This window comes from Nicotiana sylvestris, chromosome 7 (genome assembly GCF_000393655.2).
Source record: "Nicotiana sylvestris chromosome 7, ASM39365v2, whole genome shotgun sequence".
Lineage (NCBI taxonomy): Eukaryota > Viridiplantae > Streptophyta > Magnoliopsida > Solanales > Solanaceae > Nicotiana > Nicotiana sylvestris.
In genome coordinates this window covers 125,592,930-125,603,678 of record NC_091063.1, presented here as the reverse complement: position 1 = coordinate 125,603,678, position 10,749 = coordinate 125,592,930, and positions in this window count along the sequence as shown.

Genomic DNA, 10,749 nt, shown 5'->3' with positions numbered 1-10,749 from the left:
CATGGTATCTATTCAGAATGAAGCGAAACAATAACAATTGAAGACGAACGATTTGGATCCTATAGGCATGCTTTCTAATCCGCGTTAAAGTAAAGAGTAAGGTTGTTTAAAACTGATTCAGAGTCAAAGTGATTTTAAATTGGTTTCAGATCCTATAGGCAGGTTATCTAGTGTTGCTCATTTTTAATCTTATAGACATGATATCTAGTCGAGCGTGAATTGAAGCATGTAGTATCCCTATAGGCATGATTTCTACGAAAGGGGGTACTGAAAATGATATCTGATTTTTAGCCCGTTAGTTCCTAAGCATGGTGTTTAAGTGTGGTAATGCAGAAATTAAGACAAGTCTTATAGACATGTTTTCTAAATGTGGAATTCAATATGGAGAATTTAGGTCTTATAGGCATATTTCTAAATGTAAAACATTCAGAAATTTAATGAAATTGGATCTTATAGGCATGGTATCTAGATGCAGAATTAAACATGCAGAACAACAGATGATATCTAAATTGCAGGATTGAACATGCAGAAATTTAGATCCTATAGACGTGATATCTACCCTTGAGCATGCATAATGACCCAGTCCATTTCACTAGCCAAGCCCCCAAATGTTATTACAAAATTATCACAGACTAGACAATGAATTACACCAAGGAAGTACAAAAGAAAAGTTACAACTAGAGGAAGCCTGATTCTTGACTTCCTCTCTAAGTTATGGAATAAACCACCTCAAGTGCCATTGTTTCAAAGCCTTTCTCAGACTTGAGTGTGTCAAAGTTCCCTAAAGGTCTCAAGAGGACCCCGGGCAGTGCTCACACCCAAATTGCATAACCAAATAGAGATGAGTGCAGTGTGGAAGGGCCAACCCTTATGTGTCCAAGTTCACAGGGAGCTTATGGGTCCCAAGGCAAGGCTCACGCAAGAGGGGCAGTAATTAAGTCTAAGAATATGGTGGAAGTGCAGGAATAGAAATTTAGAACTGACTGGAGAATGGAGAGGGGAGAGGGGTGAGTTGAAAACAGTAGCAGTAAAGCTAAAATCATAGAATCACCGATTGCACAAAGGGGTCAGGGGTTTGGAAAATACATTGCAAGGAGCATATATCCTTAGGCAGGGACTAGGTTTGGGCACGTACAGTAATAGATGGTGTTGTCATGCCTATAAATCAACCAGACCACACAACATATAGAGGGGATATGGAGGTTATGATCCTAGGGAATCAGGTTTGGGTCGTGCACAACAATGTTCAATGTTGTCATGCCCCAAGCCAACCAAAGATACCAAACACAAAGGGGATGTGGAACATATGACCCATGGAGGGTCAAGTTTAGGTCATGCACAACAATGTATGTTGCTGACATGCCCTCAACCCAATATACAAACCCATAAGGGGTATGGGGTATTGGGGTTCGTACATGAGAAAACATTAATTCAGAAAAAGGAAAGGGCAGATCATAGCATACTTGATAATGAAACTCGATTAAACATAAGCAGGATATAGGTAAGAGTGAAGGAATTAGTAAAGAATCATGTTGTTGTTGATGTTGGAAGAGTAATTAGGACATACCAGTAAAGAAAGCAAATGCAGAAAGAAAAAATAGGCAAGTTTCCCACAGCCTAGCCTTGGCTTTCAGCCGGCTAGACAAGGTAGCAACACAAGTAGTAACAAAGAAAAAAGAGAGAGTTTGAGTGAAGTGTGTGTTTTTATCTCAATTGGTTCGTGTCCTTGAAAGAAGAGGGGTGCAGGGTATTAATAATTTTTTTTAGAAAACGAGTGAAGTAAAAGTAATAAGATACAAACATGGAAACAATCATAGGTCAGAATCAATTACACAGGTGATTCCCTTTAATTAAGGAATCATTGTTTAACAGACTCAAATAAGGAAATAGATCAGTTTAGATACATACTGATTATTGCCATAAAAGAAGTAGTACAAGCATTCAGTAAGTAATCAAGTTTAAGTACAGAATATACTTATTTTGGAAATAGATTCAGCAAAGTAAATATTACAATAAAGGGAAAAGAGTCAATCAATTTTGAACGGGCGAGTGAAATCAGTGTTCATAAAAGGGAAACTTTAGAAATTAGACACAAGGTGAAGATTAATCAAGGAAGAAATTTCAGCTTATAAATAAAGTGAACAGGGTCATCAGACATGCGAGGCCAAACAAAAGAGATAATCACAAACATGCAATAGTGGCAGAAATAATCTAGTAGTAAAGCAAACATTCGAAGCATATTAATCAAGCAGGTCAAGTCACATTGAACCAATAGTGAAGAAAAAATGGAGTGTCAGAAGCATGCAAAGGTCTCACAATAACAGATGAGAAACATTTTGAAAAGTTAGGGTTTCAGGCATAGTCAAGTTTTAAAGATAGTAGAACCCAGAGTCAGAGGAATCACATAAAGGAAAAGGGATTCTGAAACAAGGAACTTCAAATTGATTTAGGCATTTAAACGAACAGTTTCAGACCCAAAGCTACAGGGTTTTCAACAATAGTTGAGCCCTAAAAATAGATCAAACAAACTTAACCAATTAAACACTCATCTAACAAACAGCTTTTAGAACTCGACTGAGACCCACAAGAATCTAGGGTTTTCAACAACAATGAGTTCGAAAGATGGTAAACAGATGATTCAAGCAAGATTTTAAACAAACAAATGCACATCTTATACATATTAAAAGTCAGAGAAGAGATTTTGAAATAACTTAACAGGAAAAAACCCTAATCGGAAAAAGACAAAGAGTCGTTTTTGAAAGCAAAATTTAAGAAACTTCGAGAAGATGCTTAAAGTTCAGAGCAAGCATAGATCTAAAGTGGATCTAAAAGAAATCGAAAAGACTTTAGAGATTAGGGTTTCAGAAAACCCAAAAAAGATGAGAAAGGCTTTGAAAGTTACCAATCTAACCAGGAGAGTCAAAGGTCTGACTCAAATGACCATGGCCGGCCAGAGAAAGGTCAAAGATGACCGGAGAAGGGCCATGAACTAAATCAAACGAAGACTGGACCAGAGCTCTTCATAGTCTGGCCTTGAAACCATAAGGAGAAACACATAGGAGCCAGGGAAGGTTGGTACAGGTCTCCGATGACCACGGAAGGCCATGGATTAGGGCGGATTAGGGTGGTGACGGCTAGGGTTTGAGTGGTGTTGCAAAGAGTGTTTGAGAGGAAGGGGATTCTAAGGTGGCGGTAAGTGAGATATGATAGGGTCTTGGGGTCGTTTGGAATTAATTAAGGCAAGGGCGACTATTGGCTGTTGATCTGAGTGATCAACGGCTTGGATTAAAATGGGTAAGTGGGGCGGTTTATGAAACTGGTTTTGGGCCTGGTCCGATGAGTTCAATTGGGTTGAGAATTGGGTTAAAATTGGGGTAGAATTTAGTCTATGATTGAAATGAATTTGGGCTATTATTTAAATAGCCAATTTCCCCTTTTAAAATTATAAAAAAAGCAAATTGATTTTTGAAAATAAATTAAAGGTACTAAAATGATTTATAACATATAATTGTTAATTTAAAAATACTAGACTTAATTTTTATAAAGGTAGATGCAATTAAATCTTGAAGTGGCTAATATTGCAATTATATGAAATTTAGCTTTAAAAATACTAAATAAATTTGTAAAAATATGCAAAATATCTTAGCTATATTTTAGTACAAATATGAGAATACAATAAATGAATAACCAAAAAAGATAATTTTGGAAATTATTATTGGGTTTTTATGAATAAAATAAGGGAATAAATTGGTTAAAAATCTTTTCAAAAAATAAGGAAAAATAATAAAATATTTGGACACACTTATACATGCATACACATGCTATTTTGAAAGTATCTTACATATTAAAAAATATATAGGGAAAAATTGGGTATCAATAGTTGCCCCTCTTTACCCATGAAGGATGAAAGAGTTGTCGGGTAAAGATATGATGGCCAATTTTGACCGAGTGGAATGGTTCAAAGAGGTTTAGGCTGTGTCCTGGATTCTGAGTTGCCTACATATCCTTGGTTTTACAGGAATCAGGCCAGATATAGTTTAGGATCCGTCGGCGGAGTATGCCGATGGAGACTTTTCAAGAACGGACACAATATCCAGGACGGGGTGAATGGTTAAGGTCTGATAGGGCTTCGGGAATTGGAGCGGGATCACTCCTACCGTGATGGTTGTTGCTTGCTGATTTACCTGCAAATAGGCAATACAAGCATATACTGTGCGTAAATTAAATCATGATGCACATTCCCGTCGGACCATGAATGTTGTCTTCGGACGATGAGAATGATGTCCTTAGACAATGATGTTCTGGTCCATGAAGTGTGCAATAAAGGATTTGCATGCCATGAAATGATGCTCTTGGGCTATGAGGATGGTGCCTCTGAACCATGATGCCTTTGAATAATGATATGCAAAAAACTAAAAGGGATCCTCAGGCCATGACATGGTGTTCTCGGGATATGAAAATGGTGCCTCCGAACGATGATGCCTTTGGATAATTTGGTGATCTTTCCGCCTATGAAATTCAGTGTATGGCAATCTTTCAGCCTATGGGATGTAATAAGTGGCGATCTTTCAGCCATGCAATGCGGTAGGTGGCGATCTTTCAGCCCATGAGATGTAGATGTGGCGATCTTTCAGCCATGCAATGCAGTAGGTGGTGATCTTTCAGCCATGTAGATGCAGATGGAGGTAGAGTTTAACTTCGGAAGGTAGAATAGTAGCCTTATGTAATCCGAAAATGCAGACGAAGATAGTGTTTAGTCTCGGAAGGCAGAATAGTAACCTTATGCAATGCGGAAATGCAGATGGAGACAACGTTTAGTCTCGGAAGGCAGAATAGTAGCCTTATGCAATGCAAAAATGCAGATGGAGATACTGTTTAGTCTCGAAAAGCAGAATAGTAGCCTTATGCAAGAAATAAAATGGCAAATGGTAATAAGCTTTCTTAGCTGATAGCAGATTGCGACATTGTGACTGCTGGGGACATTGTGCCTGTTGGGGACATTGTGCCTGCTGGGGACACTATTGTGTGTGGATAGCAAGTGTGAATAAATGCAATGGTTATGAGAGTTGTATTCATGAACAACATTTATCTCGTGAGTGTATAGTATGTTTGATGGTTTTGAAATCCAAGTGCCTGCATCCAAAGAAAAATCGTGAGTTTTGCAAAAAGGGGGGAGGTTAGTTTGTATCCCCACTAGCTCTGCTTGACCTGCTCGGCTTTGATCTGGTGATACTGCATGTATCGTTGTGGTAGCGTTGCTAAACAAAGCAATTTCAATAATAAACAGGCATGATTTTGTGAAAGTATGACATAAGTGTATAATTAAAATAATTTTTAGATGAACCGACGATTGCGATGTAGTTCAGGATATTGCAACCTCTCCTTTTGAGGGTCCTCCTCAAAATTTTGCCCCAGTTTGATGAGGTGACACTTCTAACGGTTGCTTTTGGCGATTGGCTGAAATTACTTCAGAATTTTGAGGGTTCCTCGGTTTCCAATTGCGGGGGCAAATGATCTTTTTATTGAATTGTGACCGAACCCATAGGGCTGCCTACGTATCTCCTCTTAAACGGGAATTAGGTTAGGCGTAGTTCAATTACATCGATGAGGAAAGAATGAAAATTATACATAGTAACGCTTGACTGCATCTGAATTGATCGGTTTTGGCCAAACTTCTCCATCCATTTCTGCGAGTATGAGGGCTCCTCCTATCAGAGCCCGGTGAACCATGTATGGACCCTGCCAGTTGTGAGAGAACTTACCTTTGGCTTCATCTTGATGCGGGAAAACTTTCTTTAGAACCAGTTGCCCCGGTGCGAACCGTCTTGGCTTGACTCTTTTCTTGAAGGCTCTAGACATTCTGTTCTGATAAAGTTGATCATGGCAAACTACATTCATTCTTTTTCCATCTATAAGGGCTAGTTTCACATAACGACTTTTCCTCCACTCTACGTCATCGAGCTCAGCTTCCTGCATGATCCTTAGGTAGGGAATCTCTACCTCAGTGGGAATGACTGCATCTGTACCGTAAACCAACATATAGGGGGTTGCCCCGGTTGATGTGCGGACTGTGGTGCAATACCCCAATAGAGAAAATGATAACTTCTCGTGCCACTACTTATGCTTCTCTATCATTTTCCTCAATATCTTCTTGATATTCTTGTTGGCGGCTTCTACAACTCCATTCATCTATAGCCTATAGGCTATGGAATTCTTGTGTTTGATCTTGAAGGTTTCACACATAGCTTTCATCAAGTCACTGTTGAGGTTGGAGCCATTATCAGTAATGATTGACTTTGGAATTCTGAAACGACAAACAATGCAGTCGCGGACAAAGTCTGCCATGACTTTCTTGGTTACTGCTCTGTAAGATGCTACTTCGACCCATTTGGTGAAATAGTCGATGGCTACTAGGATAAATCTGTGTCCATTGAAAGCGACGGGCTCGATTGGTCCAATAACATCCATCCCCCAAGCGGCGAAAGGCCATGGTGAGCTTGTCGCATTAAGCTCATTTGGAGGTACCTTTATCATGTGTGCATGTATCTGACAGCGGTGGCATTTTCGGACATATTGGATGCAGTCCATTTCCATGGTCATCCAAAAGTAACCAGCTCGGAGTATCTTCTTTGCTAAGATGAAACCGTTCATATGTGGACCGCAGGCCCCAGCGTGAATTTCTGCTACTAGCTTGGATGCTTCCTTGGCGTCTACACACCTTAATAGTCCCAAATCGGGAGTCCTCCTATACATGATTCCTCCACTGTGAAAGAAGTTGTTGGACAATCTCCGAAGTGTGCATTTCTGAATAGGATTTGCAAGCTCTGGGTACTCTCCTTTTGCAAAATATTCCTTCATATCATGAAATCAAGGCTTTCCATCTGCTTCTTCTTCAACATGGGCACAATAAGCTGGATGATCATAGATCTTTACCGGAATAGGATCAATGAAGTTTTTGTCTGGATGTTGTATCATAGATGACAGGGTAGCCAATGCATCGGCTAACTCATTCTGGATTCTGGGAACATGTTGGAACTCCGTCTTTGTGAACCTTTTCCTCAATTCCTGTACATGATGCAGATACGGGAGTATCTTGGAGTTCTTGGTTGCCCATTCTTCACGCACCTGATGTATGAGTAGGTCCGAATCTCCAATCACTAGCAACTCTTGAATGTTCATGTCAATGGCCATCTTGAGCCTTAAGATGCAGGCTTCGTACTCAGCCAAGTTGTTAGTGCAGGGGAACCTGAGTTTGGCAGACACCGAATAATGCTGACCAGCTTTTGATACTAGAACGGCTCCTATGCCAACTCTTTTGAAGTTTGCCGCTCCATCGAAAAACATTCTTCAACCATAATAGGATTCTGCGATGTCTTCTCCTATGAATGATACCTCTACGTTAGGAAAATATGTTTTCAGGGATTCGTATTCTCTATCCACGGGATTTTCAGCAAGGTGATCTGCTAGTTCCTGTCCTTTGATTACTTTCTGAGTCACGTAGACAATGTCAAATTCACTTAACATGATTTTCCACTTGGCTAGCTTGCCAGTAGGCATGGGCTTCTGGAAGATGTACTTCAAAAGATCCATCCTTGATATAACATACGAGGTGTAGGTACAGAAATAATGCCTCAGTTTCTGAGCTACCCAAGTCAGAGCACAATAGGTGCGCTCTAACAAAGAATACCGGGCCTCGTACGGGGTGAACTTCTTACTGAGGTAATAGATAGCCTGCTCCTTCCTTCCCGTTTCATCATGATGCCCTAGAATACAACCGAAAGCTCCATCTAATACTGCAAAGTAGAGTAATAAGGGTCTACCTGGCTCAAACGGGACCAACACTGGGGGTGTTGACAAGTACTCCTTGATTCTGTCGAAGGCTTTTTGGCAGTCATCGGTCCATTTGGTGGTGGCGTCCTTCTTCAACATCTTAAAGATTGACTAACAGATAACTGTGGACTGTGCTATGAACCGGCTGATGTAGTTAAGTCTTCCCAAGAAACACATCACATCTTTCTTTTTCTTTGGCGGTGGTAGTTCTTGGATGGCTTTCACTTTTGATGGATCCAGTTCTATTCCTTGGCAACTCACAATAAACCCAAGCAATTTTCTAGCAGGAACCCCAAATGCACACTTTGCGGGATTCAGTTTCAAGTTGTACCTTCGCAATCTATTGAAGAACTTCCTCAAATCTTCCATATGATCAGTGGCCTTCTTGGACATGATGATGACATCATGTACATACACCTCAATCTCCTTATGTATCATATCATGGAAAATAGTAGCCATGGCCCTCATGTAAGTGGCTCCTATATTCTTTAAACCAAGCAGCATCATCTTGTAACATTACATTCCCCACGACGTAATGAAAGTCGTTTTCTCAGCATCTTCTTCATCCATCTAGATCTGATGATAACCAGCGAAATAATCTACAAAGGATTGCAGCTCATGTTTGGCACAATTATCAATCAGGATGTGTATATTTGGCAAAGGGAAGTCGTCTTTCGGACTGGCCCGGTTGAGATCCCAATAGTCGACATAGACTCTGACCTTCCCATCCTTCTTTGGCACTGGCACGATGTTGGCTAACCATGTCGGGTATTCTACTACCCTGAGAACCTTAGCTTTGACTTGCTTAGTGACTTCTTCCTTGATTTTCAAACTCATATCAGGCTTGAACTTTCTGAGCTTTTGCTTTACCGGAAGACATGTCGGATCAGTTGGAAGTTTGTGAGCCACAATAGACGTACTTATACTAGTCATGTCATCATATGACCAGGCGAATATGTCCTCGTATTCCCTTAGAAATTCCGTGTATTCCTTCTTTTCTAACGGTGATAAGTGAACACTGATTCGCGTTTCGTTGATGTTATCTACATCTCCCAGGTTAACAATTTTTGTCTCTTCTAGGTTGGACTTAGGTATGTTCTCAAAGTTCTCAACTTCTTTGACAACATCCTCTGGTATGTCATCTTCCTCTGAATCAATGTCTGTTTGTTGCGTTGTCTCATTACATGTCACAGTCATTGGTTCATCAAGATATGTAATAGTAATGATGTATAAGTGAAGTAATGAGAGAAAATAATAATGAGTGTTGATTAAGAAAAATCAAAATGCTTTGATAAATTGCATAGTTATTTTGAACATTGGAGATCTTATTGCGGGAATCAAAATATGAAATGAAAATCATTTAGTAAATAAAAAAGTACATGATGCCTGTTTTAGCCTTGCTACCTGAGGCTCGTGGGGCTCTAGTTGTCCTGATGGTCCAGTTATTGAGGTGTGCCCCTCTGCTTACGGCCTGTATGGAAGGGCCTTCCTCCCTCTCCTCCTCGAGAACAACACAACAATCTATGTCATTGTCTTCTAGGAACAAGTTCTTCACCGCGGCCAGTGCTTCATCTTTGTCTGACCCATAAATAATGTCGGCCGGTTGGAAGGTCTGCTCCAGTGAATAGTAAGGATCGCGCCATGGCAGTGACCAGTTGTTGAATTCTTCCCAGGTGTACTCATATCCTAGACCGAAAGTAGTGCCATGTTTTTGAGATTTATGGGCTTAGCGATTCCTTGGAGGTTCTTGCCGAGCCCCTTGCCAGGTTCGTACCCACTCCAATTCAGTATACTCTCGATCTTGTTATCCTACTACTTGTTTTTGTCAACAACATTTACCCGTTCAATGTGATGGTAAGTTTCTCCGCCTAGCTTCCTTCTTCCTTCGATTGTCAGAATGGTTTGGCGACTGTATATAGGGTTGCTCCCGTCGCCGTGAATGATCACCTCTTGATGATTCCATTCGAATTTTACTGCCAGATGTAGTGTCGATGCTACGGCCCCAGTGGCATGGATCCATGGCCGACCTAATAGCAGATTGTAACATGCCGGCACGTCTATCACCTGGAAATCAACGTCGAACCATGTTAGCCCCATTTGCAAGTATAGACTAATCTCCTCAATGGTGGACCTTTGAGAACCATCGAAAGCTTTCACACTGATAGCTCTATCCTTTATCTTGTGCAGTCCCTTACCCAATTTCTTGAGTGTTACCAGTGGACAAATGTTGAGACTGGAACCCCCGTCGATCAGGATCCTGGTGATGAAGTAGTCCTCACATTGCACAGTGATGTGCAGTGCTTTGTTGTGTCCCAACCCTTCAGGTGGTAGCTCGTCCTCATGAAAAGTGATCTTATGGTTCTCCAACACTTGTCCTACCATGTTAGCCATTTCTCCGCCAGTGATATTGCTTGGTACGTATTCCTCGCTTAGTACCTTTAGCAGAGCATTTTTGTGTGCCTCAGAGTTTTGTAGTAAAGCAAGAATAGACATTTGCACCGGCGTTTTGTTCAACTGGTCGATGACCGAGTATTCCTTGGTTTGTATTTTTCTCTAAAGATCATCTGGACCTATCTCAATAATGGGTGGCTGGTTAGAGGCCTGCTTTCTTGACTCGGCTAGGTGTTCCGAGGTATAAACCCTACCAGTTCTTGTCATACCCTGTGCGGCATTAGTCTCTTCGAACCTGACCTTGCCTTCCCTCCTTGCCTCAGCTGTATAGTCCCAGGGTACAGCCTTTGTATGGAATGGTGTCATGGTCGACATCTCCACTAGGATCGCCATGGCTATCCTTACTCCGAACGGAGCATGTGCCTTGGGCGACAAGACCACAACTTCAAACGGTGTAGGTGCATTTGCTGGAAACACGAATTCAACCTCAATTTGCGCTGGTGTCTTTGTGGATTACGTTGCTTCAAA